Source organism: Monodelphis domestica, chromosome 7, assembly GCF_027887165.1.
Source record: "Monodelphis domestica isolate mMonDom1 chromosome 7, mMonDom1.pri, whole genome shotgun sequence".
NCBI classification, from domain to species: Eukaryota; Metazoa; Chordata; class Mammalia; order Didelphimorphia; family Didelphidae; genus Monodelphis; species Monodelphis domestica.
The window spans coordinates 199,611,413-199,633,049 of NC_077233.1; the positions used below are offsets into that span (position 1 = coordinate 199,611,413).

At 38.6% G+C, this 21,637-nt stretch overlaps 1 long non-coding RNA gene and 2 other non-coding genes across 3 annotated transcripts in view; 1 reads left to right on the forward strand and 2 right to left on the reverse strand.

Annotated features, from left to right (window-relative positions):
* The window catches only part of LOC103098643 (uncharacterized), a 28,138-nt gene extending 25,142 nt beyond the window's left edge, over window positions 1-2,996 (forward strand). Inside the window, exon 3 of the long non-coding RNA XR_469997.3 lies at window positions 93-2,996. This is a non-coding gene — a long non-coding RNA (uncharacterized LOC103098643). The remainder of the gene's footprint in view (window positions 1-92) is intronic.
* Window positions 2,275-11,056, reverse strand: LOC103098357 (chromosome 6 C9orf57 homolog). Its single transcript, XR_008913660.1, has 4 exons — window positions 10,821-11,056; window positions 10,516-10,582; window positions 5,132-5,254; window positions 2,275-3,348 (listed from the first exon to the last, which is right to left on the reverse strand). It is a non-coding gene; the product is annotated as a chromosome 6 C9orf57 homolog (transcript).
* LOC130455728 (U6 spliceosomal RNA) lies at window positions 4,822-4,923 on the reverse strand. Its single transcript, XR_008913823.1, has one exon. It is a non-coding gene; the product is annotated as a U6 spliceosomal RNA (small nuclear RNA).
* Window positions 11,057-21,637: the final 10,581 nt, after the last annotated feature.

Consider the following 21,637-nt stretch of genomic DNA (forward strand, 5'->3'; position numbering starts at 1 on the left):
TGTAGTCTTCAGAACTTTCTATGCCTATGGATGACCAGGAAGCCATATCAGCAAAACAGGAGCTGATCACCTACAACTTTGTCTCCTTTTAGGGAAAACCAGTGCCTGGGTCAGGAGGACGCAGGAAGGGTGGCCCTAACTCATGTTGTTAGGCAACAAGACGTCCTATCTCAGGAGGCCAAGAAAACCCGTCTGTATCTCGGAGCCCTAAAAATGTATACAGCACTAGGATTGAGCCACTAGGAGATGCGAGTTCCTCTGCTAGCAGTCAACCTGGATGCCCTAGTCATCTCTGGTACCAGGATGAAGGAACATATCTGTTCCCCACGATGGTGATTAAGTGAAAATGAGCATTAATTAACCTGAGACAACTTCAGATGCTGGAGGGATGGAATCAAGAAATACTCAAACTACAAAGAAATTTTCACTTGTTTTCTTTGTTTCAAGGCCCCAAAGAAGAAATGAGAATGGACCTCCCTCCACTACTTTGCAGATTTTGAGAACATGGCATATATTGTCGGACTTTTTGTGTTGATTGGTTTTAATGTCTATATTCTTTTTCTTTAAAAAAAGATCACTTTATGAGGAGAAGGGGTACTTGGGGAAATTTAGATGGTCTAAAAACAAAAGATATCACTAATAATTATTTTTAAAAAACATTCATTTGTGGGAGGCTTTTTTTAACCCTTACCTTCTACCCTAGAGACAATATTGTATATTGTTTCTAAGATAGAAGAGTGGGTAATGGCTAGGGAATGGAGATTAAGTGATTTGTCCAGGATCATACAACCTTTTTTTTTTTTATAACCAATTTGAACCCAGGACCTCCCGTGTCTAAGTCTGACTCTCAATCCACCTAGCAGCCCCCTACCTGTGGTTAATCCTAACTGCCCAGTAGAAAGTCTTTAATTGCAGATAGTGGTGGAAAGAATGACTGATACAGAATAATGAACAAGAGCATTATATATGGCCTAAAATCCACTGGTCTGTGGTCTGCACAAGCTAGGAAGGAGGCTGCATTCAAGTCAACACAAAATTGCCCTCTCTTTGTGGACAAAAGGTCGGAACGGTATCAAAGTGTTAGCAGAAGAATCTTGAATGGCAGAGACCTCTTTGGGAAGTGTAAATTGAAATATGATTGCATCATTACTAGGCCATCTGTGTGTTCAGATTGAAGAGAAAAAAACAAAACTCGAGTAAAAATACACAGAGTGTATTTCCTTGAAATGCCATCCTGAGTAGGCCAGACCCCGGAGACACGGCAATCTTCGGAGGGGAGAGAGGGCAACAAAATAGCATTTTCCTGTCTAAGGGTGGGGAGACCCATTTTATTCCCACGGGGACTTTGGAGGCCAGCAGCCCTGTCAGGTGACTAGATGAGAAACAAACCAATCCTCTCCACATCTGTATTTCTCCTTTTCTTCTCCCTCTCCATGCCTGCAGAGCTGTGTGGGCAGCACTCATGCTCTCATTGTGTGGTGTTCCCTAGCACACAATACAGGCTTTATTCAACATAAGCCTTTTGTCTCCTAGGAAGAGAAGGGCCACAGCAGAGAGTCAGATCAACAGCAGTCACTGAGACACAAATGGAAATAAAGGTACAGCCCCAGGACTGGAAAGGACCCCCCGTTATCTGGCCCAACTCTTCCAATATTTCACATAAGAGAAAGCTAAGTACAACCGGAGGAGAGCTGTGACCTACCCAACATCCCACTTGAACTCTGCTCATCTTGCCGTCTTCTTTTGAAACTCTGGTGCCGTGTGGTACATGATTGGGAGTCAGTAGGATTATAGATCTCCAGCTGTCAAGGACCTCAGATACTTTCTAATCCACACTCCACATTTTACTCATAAAATGAGGCCTCGAGGGCTTAAAATGACTTGTCCTCGCTAACAAGGTAACAAAGGTCAGAGTCAGGATCTGAACCCAGGTCTTTTGACTCCAAAGCCACACCATAGGATTGAGTTCCTTTGGCTTGATCTGCTTATTTTGGAACCTTAGTCAAATCTCATTTCCCCTCTGCCTCACATGCTTCACCTCTAAAAGAGGTACTCTTTTAATTAATTGTCACCATGAAAAACATGGCCAACCTAGCCAAGTGACTGGAGGAAAGCCATTTTTCAGGCATAGAGTGGAAGGAGATAATCGAGCAGATTAGGAAAGCTGGGCTAAGACCCGATCTGATACATTCCTTCTCTCTAAGTGTAGGAAGGTTGTTCTGGGCAAGCGATTGATGGGGACCAGGGAGGAAGAAAGGAGTCTGAAAGCAGAAAGAGAAATAAAAGTTGAACGTTTATTTTTTTATTTTTAACAAAAAATTTTCAAGCACTTGTGAGATCTATATCAGAAAAAAACAACAATATAAAGCTAAATACTAAAAGATACTACCACTCTCAACAATATGTATGTATATATAAACACTAAACAAAAGCAGTGCTCTGACCTGTATTATCAAAAAACTGAAATGATTTCAGGCCAGATCCCTATCTGCTTTGTTTCATTTGGACTGCCTTGCCCGACTACCTTTATGTGAAGTCTATGTGTTTAAAACTCCCATTATAGAGGAAAAGGCGAGTTTTGCAGTGTTTTGTCATTGGGAGAAGCCATGTTTGCAAGTGACAGTCCTCCACTGTAAAGCTTCATCTCATAACAGCCATGAGTTTGCCTTTTCAGACGCTTGTTATTCAAGACATCGAGATTCTCCTCAACTGTATAAACTATTATAAATTAGGGCACTTTGGAAACCAAATTAACACTTTCAAGATACTAATATTAATGCACTATTACCATTATTAGAACCATTGTGAATGTGAAGAAGAAACCAGGGTAGTATGACTGGATTTGGGCAATCTATGGAAGGATATCAACCAAGACCAAGACCCATGCTAGTCATTTGGCCCCCATCTCTTTAGGGGGAGAGTAGCAGGAGGAAGAGTTGCTGCTGGGTCTTTTTTCCCTTCCCCCAAACCCTTGGAATTGCTCGAGGGGGATGGGGGGGCCGGTGGGATTCTTTGAGTAGGTGTGGGGAGAGTGGCTGCAGAAAGCCTTTCTTGCTCCCCTGCCCACCACCTCACAGGACGAGAAGAGGAAAGGACCGTTTCAGAGGATGCTCAACAATCTAGCAGGTCCTGTGATCAACCCCTGGACGCTGATTGACCCACCCGAGGGAAAATAGAACCATGTCCCTTCCAAACCCCAGATTTTCCAGTTGCGGATTTCAGTTCAGATGTTGCACATGTTACTGTGGCAGCATTTGATGACGTGCACAGTATTGCTGATTGTTCTCTTTGAATGGCATACCTCTCTGTTGGTAGTGCAGCCTTTTATGGAGAACCACTCTATGCCACCTGAAGAAATCAGAAGGAGAGATGTGTGTTTGGGGAGGGAAATGTTCCAGGAGAGATGTAACCTGTCCTAACACAGCTGCTTCAGAGTCCTGCCACAAGTGAAATCCCGTCACTTCAACTAGATCTCTGCCTTTATTTCCTTTTCCCTTCTAAAACCTCTCACTGATAATGATGACTACCATGATGATTGTATATGTTTTTAGAAGTTTTTAATGGGGTGGGGGAGCAGCTAGGTAGCTAAGTGGATTGAGAGCCAGACCCAGATATGGGAGATCTTGGGTTCAAATCTGACCTCAGACACTTCCTAGCTGTGTGACCCTGGACAAGTCATTTGACCCCCATTTCCTAGCCCTTACTGCTCTTCTGCCTTGGAACCAATACACAGTTTCAATTCTAAGATAGAAGGTGAGGGTTTTTAAAAAAAAAGAAAGACAATGTTGAACATGTGTTAACTGTCCCTGTGGCATATGGTCAGGGTCTTCTCAATCTGAGAGGAATAACATTTCCTCAAAGCAATACCATTGGTTTCTGAGAGGGGATGGGGGGAAAGACAGAGTGGGAACAAGGGGCAAAAAAAGAGGGAGAGAAGAGCTTTGGAGAGAACATTTTGATAGAGATCTAAAAAAAATTTTTTTTAAGAAATCAAATAGTGTTAGTGTCAGTGAAACTTTTTTTTAATACACAGAATATTCATGATAGCCTTGACCAACAAGACGGTGTTTATACTACCATGTTAAGTTTAATATGAACTTCTAGAAGAAATAGTTTATGCTTAATATTCAGTTTCATATCTGATTCTTTTTTTAAAACCCTTACTTTCTGTCTTAGAAACAGTATTAAGTATTGGTTCCAAGGCAGAAGAATGGTAGCAGCTAGGCAATGGGGGTTAAGTGACTTGCCCAGGGCAACTTAGCTTGAAAGTGTCTGGGGGTCACATTTGAACCCAGGTCCTCTTAGCTTTCTAGCCACTGAATAAACCACTTAACTGCCCCTCTCTTTTTCTTCATAAGTGAATGAATGAAACGTTTGTTGATGTATGTCAAGTTCAAGATAAAAGAATAGGAACATTTAGGGAAGAAGTGCAGGAAAGGAAGAAATGTAGGAAAATGATGAAAGCCCACATATTCCAATCAGGAGCCCTTAAATGGAAAAGGAACTAAAGGAAAGCCTCTGCTATACTCTGATTAAATCTTTTTGTGGAAAATATTAGGAAGAATATGGACAACTAGATAAAAAGAAAAGGCACACATGGGGGTTTACCTTTATGATGAGCTAGATGGGATCCATTCAAGAAAATACCTATCTCTTCTGCTCTTTGATAGTCCCACCCCATCCATTGGAAAAGAAAAATATGAAAGAAGTAATCCAGGCTAATGTGTTCTTAGGTGATGATTGCTTTAATTGTCGTGTCTTCTCAGGCTACTGCCATTTTGACAGAAAACTCTTGAGATATTTCATATTCTATTTTTTCATAAGAATATGGAACACTTCACAAATGTGCATCCTTGTGCAGGGGCCTTGCTAATTTTCTCTGAATCATTCCAGTTTTAGTGTATGTGCTGCCAAAACAAGCACTTGATAGAAAACTCTTGAAGACAGACGCTTCTTTAATCCAAACCCATTTTAAATGGCCGTATTTTCAGCCCCGTGGGAGAATAGAGAGGAAGTTTTCGGGGTTGGGATACCTTTCCCCTCTCCATCTAAGGAACCATACAGCCAGCACCTGAGCTAGAATCAGGAAATTATCCTTTGCTCTGGGGACCAGGTACAGTGCCAGACTTACCTTGCTCGTGGTACTCAAGTTTACAAAATTGACCAGGCTTGACGTAGCAGGTGCCAGCATCCAAAATGCAGCCATGAAAGGGGAGTGAGAGATTGCAATATTTACATATTGTACTCATGTTACCTGAGGATACAAGGAAGGGAGAAAAAAGAGAAAAGACAAAGGAAAAAAACAAAGACATTTATATGATTCTTAGTATTTGGGGAATTATTTTATAACAGACCCTCTTCCTCTTCAAAGTGCTACATGGTACATTATAGTTTTTTTCATTTAAATTTTTTTTCTTGAAAATTACAAAACCACCAACAAATATGAAAATGTCCATATATAAAGAAGGCCAGGAAAAGATTGTATAGGAAACCAAGATTCTATTAATACAGCTACTTTTTTAACATCCATTTCATTTAATGTGGTAGATAGTACCAACACTGACCAAAGTCCCCTGCTCTCTTCCATGTTTTTTTTAAAAAAATATTCAGAGACAGTCTTGTGCATTTGTTTGTTTTACTTCATTATGTTCAATGTTCCACAAATAACCTTCCCCCCAACCCAAATTAAAGCCCTCCTTTATAACAAATCATTAGTCCGGTGAAACAAATCTGGGTTTTATTAGTCATGTCTGAAAATGTCTCTGCTGTTTTAATTAAATTTGAACAAAAGAGTAATGTGAGGTAGATCTCTAAGCAAGATAACACTTATTCGCAGGGGCATGCTGCCTGTCAATAAATGGGTCAGTAGCTTACCTCCACTGGTACCAAAGACCCTGACGATCCCTCGGACAGCTAGCAATGTCCTTTCCTCTTTCCCGAGACTAAGGTGTGCTCTTTGTTGGAATCCAAGTGTAAGATAGTGGCCCAGACTTTTGGACATCCTTGAAGAATAGTTTGGTCATGTAAAGATATCATGCCCAAACGCCCTTCCTTTCTCACACATTCACCAAGCTTGAGCAGGAGAATTGGATTTCTACACTTAACCATGACAGAATACTATCGAGAAATAACAGGATGGTTTCAGAAAAGAGCTGGAAAGACCTTCATGGGCTGATGCAGAGTGAAATAAGCAGAGCCAGGAAAACATTGTACACAGTAACAGCAATGTTGTGGAATAATCAGCTGTGATAGTTAGTTATTCTCAGCAATATCCCAGACAATTCTGAGGGACTTAAGACAAAGAGTGCCATCCACCTCCAGAGATAGAACTGTTGGAGTCAGAATGCAGATGAAAGCATATGTTTTTTTTCAGTTGTTTGAGTTTATATTTTGGGGCTTTGGTTTTATAAGATTGTTCACTTATAAAAATGAATAATATGGAAATATGTTTTGCACAATAATACACATATAACCCAGATTGATTCTCCTGCCTGCACTGGGATGGGGGAAGGAAAGGAGGGAGGGAGGGAGGTAAGTTTGATCATATAACTTAAGAAAACTCGTGTGGAAATTTATTATAACATGTAATTGGTAAAAAATTAAAAATTAGTTTAAAAAATAAAAATAAACTTAAATCATGACAGACTAGCTGAAATCTGAACTAAGTTCAGAGACAAAGAACCATGACAAGCCATTACAGGACAAAAGTAATCAATTGTAAATAGGATCAATAAATAAATGATATAGGATCAGCCTTAATCTTCTCAGCCCTTACAGTCCTTCACCCCTCCACAAGAAGTAGGAGGTATGCTTCATTATTGTCTGGAGGCCTAAATGATCAGTGAATCCATCAGAGTTCTTAAGTCTTTCAAAGTTGTTTTCCTTTACAGCATTATGGTTCTTCTAATTCTGTTCACTTCACTCTGCGTCAATTCATACAAATCTGCTAAGGTTTCTTTAGTTGTCATCTGAAAAATCTTTTTTTGTGGTAAAGTAATATTCTATTACATTTGTATACTATAATCTGTTCAGCCATTCCCCAGTAGATGGATGACCACTCTGTTTCCACTTCTTTGCTACAACAAGTGCTGCTATAACCACTTTTGTGCATATGTGCCTTTACCTGTGTCTTTGATTTGAAGTTTATACCTAGTAGTGGTATTGTGGGAACAATGGGTCAGAGGAAAGGTATAGTTCCAAATTCCAAAACTTTTCAGAGTAGTTGGACCATTTCACAGCTCCACCAATAGTAAATTGGTATTTCTGTGTTCCCATAGATGCTCCAACAATTGCCCTCTTCTTTTTTTGTCATCTTTGCTTATCTGATGGGTATGAGGTGAACCTATAAATTGTTTTAGCTTATATTTCTCTTATTATTATTAGGCAGCTAAGTGGCACAGCAGATAGCTTGTTCAGGAAGACACAATTTCAAAGCTAGCCTTAAAGTAGCTGTGTGATCTTGGGCAAGTCACTTAATCTCTGTTTGCCTCAGTTTTCTCATCTATAAAATATGAATAATAATAGCACCTACCTCCCAGGGCTTCTGTGAAGATTAATTGAACTGTAAAATGCTTAGCATAGTACCTGGCACATACTAAGCACTATATAAGTATTAATTATTGGTAATTTAGAGTATTTTTCATATGGTTACTAAATAGCTTTTATGTCTTTCCTTGAGAGTTGCCTGTTCATATCCTTTGACTATTGAACTCTTAAGAAAATGACTCTTGTATTCTATATTTCTATCAATTTCTGATGTAATATGGATATTAGATTCTTATCAGAGAAATTTTATTTTAGGGTTTTTTCAGTTTTGCTATTTCTCTTCTATTTTTAATTGCATCAACTTTGTGTTTAGAACATTTCCATTTTATATAATCAAAAGTGTTTATTTTATCATCTTTTCCATTTCTGTTCCTTATTTGGTTGATAACTCCCTTATGCACACTGTTCTTTTTATTGATTTTTGACATGACCTTTTATATCTAGGTCATGCATCTGCTTAGAGCTTATGGTGGTATATAGTATAAGATGTTGATTTAAAAATAATTTCTCCAAGATTACTTTCCCATTTTCCCAGCACTTTTTGTCAGCTAGCAAGCTTAGTAGTTGGAGCCTTTGGGATTATCAAAACCGTACTACTGGTTCAATTGCTTCAGTATTTTTTGTAACTAATCTATTCTACTGATCAGCTTTTCCATTTTTTAACCAAAATAAATTGTTTTGATGATGAGTGCTTTGTAATAGCATAGTTTGATATTCAGCAGGTCGAGACTGTCTTCCTTCCCACTTTTTAAACATTATGCTCTTGAAATTCTTGACCTTATTTCCTCCAAAAATTTTTTGCTGTAATTTTGCCTAATACTTTAACTTTTGTAGTTTTGTAGTTTGATTGGTATGGCACTGCATCTACATTGACATGTCCTACTGTATGATATAAATTTTATATCATCATATCTTTTCATCTCACTGATCATGGTGATGGAATAGTTCTTGCTGCCACTTTTAAGCTCTCCCTCTGCCACCATCTTCCTTTGGGACTCACTCAATCATATTTACCACCTATTCAAAATCCTGGTAATATCAACCAATTCCTAGAAAATTCCCTCTTCCTTCCTCAATAAATATAATGCCTGGATCATCATCTTTCTCTTCTTCCTATCTCTTGCCCTAATATTAGGAGGCTTCAACACATATATTCATACTCTCAAATACTCTAACCTCCCAGTTCCTTAGTTTATTTCTCATGACCTCCACCCCACCTCAGCTATATAAGTAGATTGTTATACCATTCATCCTGTCATAACCCTTAAATGTTCCACTTTAATGTTCATGAATTCCAAAATTTCCATAATCTAATCATACATTGTTGTCATTCCACCTCTGCCTTGATCCTTCCAACCCTGCTCTTCATCTTCACCATGACCTCCAATCCCAGGCCATCACCCCTGCACAGGCTATATACTATTCTTCCTCTCCATCCTGAGCCTTAGGTGAACTAGATCCGATAAGATAATGTCTTTTCTGTGCTCTGTAAACCTAAATTTTACAGACGTCAATTGGTTCTGCCAAGACTCTGCAAGAACCTCCTAAAAAGTGTTTCTGCCTATATTCTTTCTCTTTTCAATCAGTCCTTCACACTGTTTCCCACATAATCTTTCTTATGGAGAGATCTGGTCATTCTCTGTTCAGAAATATTTTGTGGCTCTCCACTGCCTACAGAGCAAAATTCAAATTCCAATGTGTGGCCTTCATTCAATGTATTCATTCAACTCAGTTCAGTTAATAATGTGATGCCGCCCCACTTTTCTAGACTAATTATAAATTACTCCTCTCTAAGCACTCTGTGCCCTAGTCCAACTGGTCTGATCTACTGAAATCTAATTCCTATTGGAAAGCCCATTTCAAGTGCTACCTCTCCCATGAATCCTTGATCCATCTGGTGAATAATGAATTTCCCCTAGGTGGGATGTCCTCCAGGAACCCAGTGGTTTCTGCTCTCTTTATCTCCTGCCACCCTCTCAACGAGGAAGGGATAGGAAAGATTTTTTTCTTAGAGATACCAGTGAGCTGGCAGGTAGGTTTTGTGATGAAAGTCAAGGAGCTAAAATCACATGTCTCACCACCATATTTTTCCTTTTGTTCTTGGAAATAAACGCCAGGGACTGACGACAAGTGCCAATTTATTGATGAAGTTGCTTCCCCTGAAGGAACGTATTTTCTTTCAAAATTATTTCTTCTAGAATCAAGAGCCTGCCTAGGCAGACATACCAAGTGTCCCTCCAGGCTTCCTGCCCCCTTCATTTTCTTTCTTTATATGAACATAGGTTTGGCCTCACTCCTATTTTAATAACCTTAACCCAACCCTAATAAGTGTTTAGTGATTATAATTGGGAAAAGAGGAAGGCTAGTCATGGTAATCAGAATAGATGACAGATGGGTTTGTGAAGAGCTCTCTTGGTATCTCAGAGCCATAAAAAAAGCAAGAGGAGAAGCCTCCAGTGATTTCACTAGATCCTCTGCGGATCATTTACTGATGGCAAGTCTCAGGGGGAAATTATACAGAATGAAAGGGTATAGAAAGGCTATTATCTTTATCTTCAGAAGTCATTCTTACACTTACGAAACAACATGTCCTGAGTATGAAAGTGTATTTAATGACATTTTCTTGTCCTTAACTCTCCCTACTTCTCCCTGCCATTTGACATCATAGAATGCATCCTACAATCTCTCCTGTAATAAATGTATCACCGAAATGCATCCTGTTCTTAATCAGAGATTATACTCTAAATGGGAGTTCCCTGTTAACACTCATCCCATTTAGAGGAGGTTTGTTACACCCTTTGAAAGCAAATAAAGAAATCTTGAAATAAAATCTGAAATTTTACCGCGTTTGGAAAACAAAGCTGAAGAAAAGTGGATACATATTCTACCTGCCTCACAGTCATTTGAAATTATTAGTAGAATTACTCAAATGCTCCACAAATTCCCTGTTTAATGCTTTATTTCACTTACCTACTAGAAGGCAGAGCAGAATAATGATTGTAACAGAAATTATCCTTCCCATCCTTGTCTCTGAAACCTGTCAGGGGGGAAAAAAACCAAACATGACAAATAAGACTCCATCCTGCAGAGAAGTCAAAATGAAGTCATTTTGACAATTTTTTCTTAAAATAGTTTGTTTTCAAATGGAAATAGACCACATTATACTTTTCTGCTTCATCCTCCATAAAGGCAGCCCTTTTTTGTTTGTTTTAGAGAGAAAACCCAAATAAAGTCAATTGAAGAAAAAAGATTAGGTCTCCTTGTTAACAAGCTACCTTAAAATTGTAGTTTGTTGAACGATCAAAAAATATTTAAATGCAGGGAAAGCATTGACAAGGGGCTTCATAAAGAACCCATTTCAGTCACTCTTGCCATAGCTTGTCTCTGCAGCAAGCCTCAAGAGGGCTGTTCTGCAGGTCATTTGGCGTTTAGGTTTCTTTAAAAAAATGAAAATGAATGAAACCTCCCTTATAAGAAAGTCTGTTTAAAAAAAAAGGCAAGGTCAGTCTTGGGGCTGTTGAATTCCAAACTGTTTCTTTTTTAAACAGTGAAATTCCACCTCAACCAACTGACAAGGGAACTCAATAAAATAACAACCTATATATTTAAATAGCAACTTCAAATTTTGTAACAAACACAGCTTTGCAAGTTACTTTTTTTAATAATGAAATTTTACCTGTATGTATCTCATATAGCAGAGGCATTGGACTTCTAAAATGTGATAGTTATACTTTAACTAGCAATTAAATATAATGTATTAAGAAGCTGTTGTCAAAACTCCCTCCAACCATGCAGATCACACCCTACCTGTCACTTACAGTCTTAAGAGAGTGGCCTGAAACTCAGAAAGGTTACATTCCACACAGAAGGATTATAGGATATGATTTAGAGTTAGATGGCTTGGAGGCCAATGAATTCAACCCAACTCATTTTGCCCATGAGTAAATTACCCAGAAACAAATAGCTAGTAAGTATGGGAGGTAAGATTTAAATCCAGGTCTTCCTGTCTTCACTCTGGTCCCCAATATCCATTACATCCGTCCCCACCCAAACAGATTGTATAATCAGTCACTGACTTGAAAGTAAATACTAAACAGCACAGTTGACTTTTCCATGACCACATACCTAGTACATATTAGAGGCAAGATTTAAACTCGGTTCTTTTTTACCCCCAATCCAACACTCCAACCATTCACTACACACACCAACTCTTTGAAGCGAATATATCAAATAAAATATATGTAGTATGATTCAACTAATTGAAGTAATTACAAAGCCTTTTAGTCCAGGTGTTAATATGGTTGAAAAAATACTGACTTGCAAAGTTATTTTAATCACATGGTTCTAACATGATACTTTCTGTAATAAAAATTAAATGTATATGTCAATTTAAGTTTGCAGAGTACTTTATAGACAATATCTCATTTGATTCCCATAAAAATCAAAAGAAATTCATATAGGCATTATAATCCTCATTTTACAGATAAGAAAATTGAGATTTAGAGAGTTTGATTGACCAACCCTATAGCCACACTGCAAATATTAAAGGTCTGATTTTGACCAAGGTCTTTTTTATTTTAAGACTAGCTCTTAGAATCCATGCCTTCCTATCTATATTTATCAACATGTAAAACAATTAATTTTTAGTTTACAAGAGAAGTTTTAATATTCTATACCATAGGAGGGAGAATTCAGTCCTGACCACAAAATAACATGACTCATTCTACAGGCTGTTCCAAACCTCTAAGGGCAATTTTAAGCTATGACAGTAAGGCTTTTGGAACATCCTATATGTATAATGAAGTTTTTACTTTTCTTTATTTCTTTTCTTAATGGAAATTGAGGGTGGAAGAGAAAATAAATATTTGACAACTGAAGAAAATTAACTCAAGAAAAAAAAGGAAGATGACTTCTTCACTGATTTAGAAAAAACCATAACAAAGTTCATTTGGAAGAACAAAAGATCAAGGATATCCAGGGAAATAATGAAAAAAAACACATATGATGGGGGCCTTGCAGTCCCTGACCTAAAACTATATTACAAAGCAGCAGTCATCAAAACAATTTGGTACTGGCTAAGAAACAGAAAGGAAGATCAGTGGAATAGACTGGGGGAAAGCGACCTCAGCAAGACAGTATACGATAAACCCAAAGATCCCAGCTTTTGGGACAAAAATCCACTATTCGATAAAAACTGCTGGGAAAATTGGAAGACAGTGTGGGAGAGACTAGGAATAGATCAACACCTCACACCCTACACCAAGATAAATTCAAAATGGGTGAGTGACTTAAACATAAAGAAGGAAACCATAAGTAAATTGGGTAAACACAGAATAGTATACATGTCAGACCTTTGGGAGGGGAAAGGCTTTAAAACCAAGCAAGATATAGAAAGAATCACAAAATGTAAAATAAATAATTTTGACTACATCAAACTAAAAAGCTTTTGTACAAACAAAACCAATGTAACTAAAATCAGAAGGGAAACAACAAATTGGGAAAAAATCTTCATAGAAACCTCTGACAAAGGTTTAATTACTCATATTTATAAAGAGCTAAATCAATTGTACAAAAAATCAAGCCATTCTCCAATTGATAAATGGGCAAGGGAAATGGATAGGCAGTTCTCAGATAAAGAAATCAAAACTATTAACAAGCACATGAAGAAGTGTTCTACATCTCTTATAATCAGAGAGATGCAAATCAAAACAACTCTGAGGTATCACCTCACACCTAGCAGATTGGCTAACATAACAGCAAAGGAAAGTAATGAATGCTGGAGGGGATGTGGCAAAATAGGGACATTAATTCATTGCTGGTGGAGCTGTGAACTGATCCAACCATTCTGGAGGGCAATTTGGAACTATGCCCAAAGGGTGCTAAAAGAATATCTACCCTTTGACCCAGCCATAGCACTGCTGGGTCTGTACCCCAAAGAGATAATGGACACAAAGACTTGTACAAAAATATTCATAGCCGCGCTCTTTGTGGTGGCCCAAAACTGGAAAACGAGGGGATGCCCATCAATTGGGGAATGGCTGAACAAACTGTGGTATATGTTGGTGATGGAATACTGTTGTGCTCAAAGGAATAATAAAGTGGAGAAGTTCCATGGAGACTGGAACAACCTCCAGGAAGTGATGCAGAGCGAGAGGAGCAGAACCAGGAGAACATTGTACACAGAGACAAACACACTGTGGTATCATCGAACGTAATGGACTTCTCCATTAGTGGCGGTGTAATGTCCCTGAACAACTTGCAGGGACCCAGGAGAAAAAAACACCATTCATAAGCAAAGGATAAACTATGGGAGTGGAAACACCGAGAAAAAGCAACTGCCTGAATACAGAGGTTGAGGGGACATGACAGAGGATAGACTCTAAATGAACACTCTAATGCAAATACTATCAACAAAGCAATGGGTTCAAATCAAGAAAACATCTAATGCCCAGTGGACTTACGCGTCGGCTATGGGGGGTGGGGGGGGGGAGGAAAAGAAAATGATCTATGTCTTTAACGAATAATGCTTGGAAATGATCAAATAAAATATATTTAAAAAAAAAAGAAAGAAAGAAAGGAAGATGGAGAAGCAAAATAATGTGAAAGAACCTGTCAAAATTTATTTTTTCCAATGAGTATTGTCCACTTTGAACTCCACACTGTTTGCTTTGATACTACCATTGTTCAGACAGACCCTTTTTGACATCCTTTGTTTGGAGAATGGTCTGGACCTTGCAACACATTCCTCTGAATAATTTCACTGGTGTTGAAGGTGAAGTCGCTTTCCAAATGAAGCAAAAGATATTCAGAACCAAGTCGTCCAAGAAAAAATGGGTTGATCAAACTGAGACCCAAAAAAAAGCAAAAGAAAGTGTGATTATTAAGAAATTAGATTGATTTTCTTATACTGCCCCTCTTTGGTCCTGACTGTGCAGAAATACAATTGTAGTCAGGAGGACCAATGATGAGACAAGTGTTCAAAATGACCCCAAGTATCCAAAGTCAATATGTAGACTTTTTATATGATGAGTGAAATGCCTTAGATAACAGAACTATTAACTTCTTCTTTTTACCATTTGTGGAATCAATTGTAGCATGATATGTTGAATATAATTATATATTTTAATATCGTATGATACCTAATAACTATTATAGATGTAATATATTTTAAGTAACAGTAATAGTAATAGTATTCTATTGCATAGCTCTAATGGGTACCACATTTCTTTAAAAATTAAGATGCCCTCTTGTCAGGGGTTCTTAACCTAGGGTCCATGGATATATTGCAGGAAGTTCATGAATTTAAATGGAAAAATGCATCCTTATTTTCATTTATCCCTAATTGAATTTCATGTTTCCTTTACTATTTTAAAATTATTTTCTGAGAAGGGGCCTATAAGCTTCATTAGACAGGCAAAGAGTACTAACACAAAAAAAGTCAAGAACCCCTGAATGAAGCTTGACTTCTCAAGGGTCACACTTTAGCTTCTTCACTTACATCCCTTCTCTTAACCCTTTCATTCAAGTGTTCTCTCCAACAGAAGCCCAAAGACAGATGAGACAAAAGGACCTGACACTGATGTCACACTTTTCTTCTAAGACTTCTAGACTCTCAACTAAATTTTCATATGATTGTGGATCATCTCTTTTCATTTCACAAGTCATTTTCACTACTTTCATATGTACCATCTCTTCTATTCTTGTGTCCTATAAGACAAAGAATTTCATATATATTCATCTTTCTTATCTTTTAATGCTTTCTGAAATCATGGTAGGTTCAAGCCATTACCCATTTCTGGAAAGATCCATCTAATTCAATCCGATGCTAGTCAGAATATATGTCAGTTGATTATCAATCCATATTTGTCATTGAAGATCATACATGTAGCCAAGGGACTTGTCATTGATAACCCACTTCAAAGCCAAGAATTCCAATTATGCATAAGCCCCAGTTCATGCATGTCAATCCCCCACTGGGCCAGCAAATGATCTTGAGTTCATATATGAATAAATTTTACTGATAGTAATATTTAGAAAAGGAGGCAGTGTGGTGAAGTGAGATGTCCTCAGAGTCAGGAAGAGCTGAAATTTAATTCCACTTGTAAAACATACTCTGAGTATGTGACATTGGATATATCACTTAACCACTCATTGCCCTAGTCCACTCTATAAGTATCAATTAAATACAAGGTATCAATCTTTATTGGTAGAGGGACTTTCCTCACTGAAAATTCCCCAAAGCAATGAAATAATAGGCCTATTCTCTATCCCAACACCCCCACCAAACAATTAGGAGGATATAAGTCTTATCCAGAAAACAAAAGTATAGGACCACATTCCATCCATCATCCCAAACAATAATTGGTCAGGCATGAGTATCAATAAATCTGATCTCAGCCTGATTATTTGATTTCCTCTCCTGATATCACCTTATGTAGAATATCTTCCTTGGAGACAGGAACTATTTAGTGTTGCAAAGGGCCTTCATGTCTAGGAAGATGAAGGAGCAAGAGCTACAGGAAACTGCTTTGTGGAAAATTGGCAGCTTGATCAGAAAAGCAAAACTCAGGAAATAAGTACGTTACTAACAGTCACTGGAGTTCGTGACAATCACTGCCTTTCGCTGTGACCATGACGTGATCATAACATTCATATGAAAACTAAACATGAGAAGAAGAGAATATTATCTGAAGTTTCTAGTTATTAGTCTTTACTTTTTGAAGAGGACAAATGACATGAAAGAATGATGCTTCTCAAGGGAATTGGATTTAAGTGAAGCTGAATTACACAAAGTCATTAGCCTCATTCTTTTTTCTAGAGCCATGGAGTAGAAGTGCAGTGGCAAGGCAGAAGTCAGGATAACTGGCGATGGCCAGGGATGCCGTGAATGACCATGGTATCTCTGGGCTCTGACCAAGCTCTAAGTGGTCCACAGTGCCTGCCTCAGCTGTTTTCATGGCCATTGGGAAGTCTTCACATCCTTGGAGTTTGACGTCTGTTGGTTCCCCTCAATCTGGTTTAGCCCCTCCACTTAGACATTAGCCATTGTACATGTTACAGCTTCTTGGAGTCACCGGTGAGAACTGGATGAAAGGTGGACACCAAACATGGATGAGCAGCCCTAAAAAGGGCTCAGTAAGCCACAAGTTCTAGTCCTCCTCAGCACCTCCATATACGCCAAGTTTCTTCTAAGAATGCACTGAAAACACTGGAAACGACAATATTATGACGAGGCAAACCATTTGGTACCTGAGGTTTGTCCAAGTTCTGTTTCAGGTTACTTATCTTTTATTTATGCCGATATGGATTATTCATGAAAAGCTTTATGAATATGTGGGATATACTGCCACCTGTGTGGTGTACATTAAACACCTTTGCAACAGTCAATTCCTTTAGTATTTACTTTAAGGATCATAGACCTGGAGCAGGAAGTGGCCTGAAAGGCCATCTAGTCCAAGCCTTCATTTTACCGATGAGGAAGCCAAGGCCTGTCAAGCTTAAGTGACTTGTGTAATATTTATCAGATTGGTAGGGGGCAGAATCAGTATTTGAACCCAGGTTCTCTGACTCCACAGTATGATGCTATCTAGTCCATGATTCTGTTGATATGGGTACTCCACGCACTGACGCAGATCAATATCTTTGTCTTCGTTAGATAGTCTTTGTTTCTGGGCCCCTCTTCCTCAGCCCCCTAAAAATCATTATTTGTTTAAATACACATTTCATAGGATTGTAGATTTAGAGCTAAAGTAACTTTAGAGATAATTTAACCAAGGAGAAACTTAAGGCAAGACTTTACCCAGTGTCATGCGAGGAGTAAATAGCAAAGCCTGGATATGAACCCAGATATTTTGCCTCTGAAAGAAGGAGGTGAAGTGAAAGCAAAGGTGATAGACTTGAAAAAGAGGGAGGGACCAGCAAGTGTATCACAGGGAAGTTCACCTCAAGCTCAGCTTTAGGAGGAATGAGGTAGAAGGATCACAGGATAATAGATGTAGAACCAGAGCTCCCAGAAGCAATTACAGGCCTGACCCAATTCGTTCTAGTCCGGTGCTTCAGGTTCTGAATTTGAAACAAATAAGAAAGTTGAAGACTGTCTAATAGCTAACAAAAAGAGATCTGCTTCTCCATATCGGGAAAATGATATTTAGCAGAGATGCATCATTTCTCTGCTTCCACATTAGTCATGCTAGTTTGCTGGTTAGAATTCTGACTCTTCGTGTATTGAATTTTTGTATTTAAGCCAACAAGATGCTATGTCAATAGTCCAAGCTTTAGTCCCTGGAGTTATTTAAGTCTCAAAAATGCTTTTAATTTCTGTGTAACCTACATGGTACATATTGCTCGTGCCAAAGAAGCCCACTGGTCTGCTCCCCTCATTTTACAGGAAAGATTGCTGTGATCCAAAGTGTAAGTGACTTGCCCATTGTCAAGCAATTCTCTGTCTCTGTCTCTTTCTCTGTCTCTGTCTACCTGTCAGTCAGTCTGTCTGTCTGTCAGTCAGTCTGTCTGTCTGTCTGCCTCTCTTTTTCTCTTTCTTTCTCTCCCTCCATCTCTCTCTTCCTTTACCACCACCTGCTTTCTCTCAACACTGGGGCACTGGAGGCCAAAGGTACAAGTCCACTCAAGGTATTCAAAGCAGGATATTATGAAGGATTAACCAAATTTACACTGCACCCTATTTCCTTTGACTCATCTAGAATATGGCAGGGTATATTTTGTATAGTCAGGATTGTCAACTATTCATATTTTTGAAGTTTACAATCCATGAATTAGGTGTACCTACTTCATGCTTTTAGATGAAAAGAGGAATGGTTCATAAAGCAAAAGGCATTTAGAAACAGCTCCCAGAAAATGTTCTCAGTAGCAGAAAAAATGCCTTTTTGGGTTCTATAAACCCAGGAATCTTCCTTATCTCAAATAAGAAAATGACTACATGAATAAAAATGTAGTGTATCTGCCATTATCAGTACCTAGATTCACATACTGTAGCATGGTGATAGTGAGTCACATTTTGGCTGCTCTCTCCTTCCTTCCCCCCATACTTTCCAGCAGATATGGTGATGCTGGAAAATGTTTAAGTGTTTAATCTTCATTTTTTTGTTGGAAGGATCAAAGCATGGCTAAATCTAGTCTATAATACTCCTCAGCAGAGGGAAGATCATCCTTCTACTCTTCTTTTGACACTGAAGGATGAATAAAAATGATTTTAGAACTACAATAATATTGTTGATGATTTTCAAGGTTGGATTCCAGATTTAGAAAATCCTTTTCTATTCCAGGCTTTTAGAAATCTGCTGTTTAGAAGTCATTGGGAGGGAATAGCTAGATGGCTCAGTAGATTGCGAGACAGACCTAGAGATAGAAGGTCTGTGGCTTCAAATCTGACCTTAGATACTTCCTTAGCTGTGTGACCCTGGGCAAGTCACTTAACCCTAATTGCCTACCCCTTGCTGCTCCTCAGCCTTAGAACTAATACACAGTATTGATTCTAAGACAGAAGGTAAGGGTTAAAAAAAGGCTTTGGGCCACTCTCAAGCCTTGTGTGTTGATTTGATTTTTGTTAGTCAAGCCAGAAATTCCCAACATCTCAATTCAATTCAATTCAATTTGATTTGATTTAATTCAACAAATATTCATTAGAAATCTACTATGTACAAGGCCCTCTACTAGTAGAAAAGGGAGAAACTGCTCTAGAAACAGTAATCAAATCAACACTATCATTGCTTCTGAAAATGATACAAACAAATCAACTTCTCCCATACCTTCACTAGACATTCCTATGACTCCCCAGTCAAAAATTGCCCTTCCTGGTCACTGTTCCCTTTCAGGTATTACCTCCTCCTTATTGTTAAGTAGTGTCTGACTCTGTGCCTATTTGGGGTTTTCTTGTCAAAAATAATGGATTGGTTTGCCATTGCCTTCTCTAGCTCACTATACAGATGAGGAAAAAGAGGCAAATGGGATTAAGAAACTTGCCCAGGGTCACACAGCTAGTAAATATCTCAGTGATTTGAACTCAAGAAAATGAGACTTCCTGATTCCAAGCCCACTGCTCTAACTACTGCACTACCTAGCTTCTCCTGTTAGAATGCAAATTCTTTGAGTGCAGGGACTGTCTCTTTTTTGGATTTGTTTCTCTGGTGCTTAACACGTTACCTAGAACATAGATGATGCTTTGTAAATGCTTTTTTTACTCAATCATATACTACATGAGTCTTTTCCTGTTCCCCCCATGCTAGTATCTCCCCCATCAAAATTATCTTGTATTTCCTTATATGTAATTCCATGAATGTCTTGGTGGAGAGCAAAGTAAGATGGGCTGATGGTGGAAAACTGGCTCCTCCTCCCAACCAGTAGAAGAGCAAGAATAGAATGCACTTAGTTGAGGACTTACCCACGAGGGGTCAGCTGAGGTCTTTTCTGAGCCACCCTCCTCCTTTCAGGATGAAGACATGTAGCCTCAGGGGTTACAGACCATGGTCTCCTTCCCTTCATTCCTGGAGCTGGGTTTGTAAATTTAATCTGCTAAACCCCTTCACAATAATCATTCACTCCAGATTCACATAAAATTCTCTGGCGGCTCTTTGAAGTGTTCACTGGATTATTTTAAAAATACAAAATAAGCTAACATAATTGGTTGACTTCCTAGACTAGGCTCCTTTCCTTGTTAGAGCCTGGAATCTCTCCCCAAAACCAGGAAGAAAAGTTCCTAGTCATTCATTTTCGTTCAAAGAACCAAAGACCACAACCAGAATAGGAAACAATGCTGCCTGGATCAACCACAGATGTTTAATGTTAAAAGAAATCTGGGTAAGAACGCCAAAACAATTAGGTCACAGCAAAAGAACAAGCCATACTGAAGGCACATTGAAGTAGGGTAGGGGAAGGGGAGATACTGTCATGATTTTCCTTTCTCTACTCCAGTCCCCAACTTTCTTCCTCCCAGGACTCATGACTGTCCCTCCATTCTGGGCAGCACTTAGTCCCTATTGTTCCTGGCTGGCAGGGGTGGGATGGGGCAGGGAGCAAGAAGAACCCAGTCATCACTGCTATTTCCACTCGTGCTGCCTCCCCACAATACTTCTTCCCATTGCTCAGCTCCCTCTTCATTTAAGCTTTTCTCACAGTTTTGCAACATTTCCTGGTAGAAGGAAGTCTTCATTAGTTCCATTAAGTCCTTGAACTATATCTACCAGGACACTGAGCTAATGTTAAAACTATTTGCCTCATTCACAAGGGTAGTCTGTAAAACATATTCAAAAACTACATACATTCATGTCCATGGTATTTCCCTAGGTAGAATGTAAGCTCCTGGATGACAAAGGCCATTTTGGCTTTTGTATCCCTAGTGACAAGTTCAGTCCCTGATTTAATACTTGTTGATTAATTGATTCTTAGAGGAGGTGGCACCTGAACTGTGTCTTTAAAAAGATTCTAAGATGCAAAGAAAGAGAAGGAAAGCATTGGGCGGTGGGAATCTAGGTAAGGACACAATAAAAAACTCTAACATTTCTATTTGTTGCTTAACTTAGAGAGCCCTTCATTAGTATTTCAATAGTGTTGTATATTTTTATAGTATTCAATTGAATATATGGGAATTTTAAAAGCAGGAGGGAGGATGACAAAATGAACAATTTGTCATTTTGCAAGCACCCACATAAAACAGTGGTCAAGACTTTCCAATCTCGAATCATCCTGGCCAAGACAATAACTTATTGAAGAGCATAGATTCCCAATCATCTCTGCTCCCATAAATTATGCCTAATAGTAGTATGATTATAAGAAAAGAAGTCTCTTCCCTTCCCTCCCCTATCTCTTCTTGTTCAGTTGTATTGGACTCTTTGTGACCCGTTTAGGTTTTTATTGGCAAAGATTCTGACTGAATGGTTTGCCATTTCCTTTTCCAGCTCATTTTACAGATGAGGAAACGGAGGCAAACAGGGTTAAGTGACAGAGTCACACAATTAATGTGTCTGAAGCTAGATTTGAAGTCAAGAAGATGAATCTTCTTGACTCCAGGCCCAGCGATCTATCTACTGTATCACTGACAGAAGCTATCTTGTTATCACACCCAAACTAGAAGTAGAAA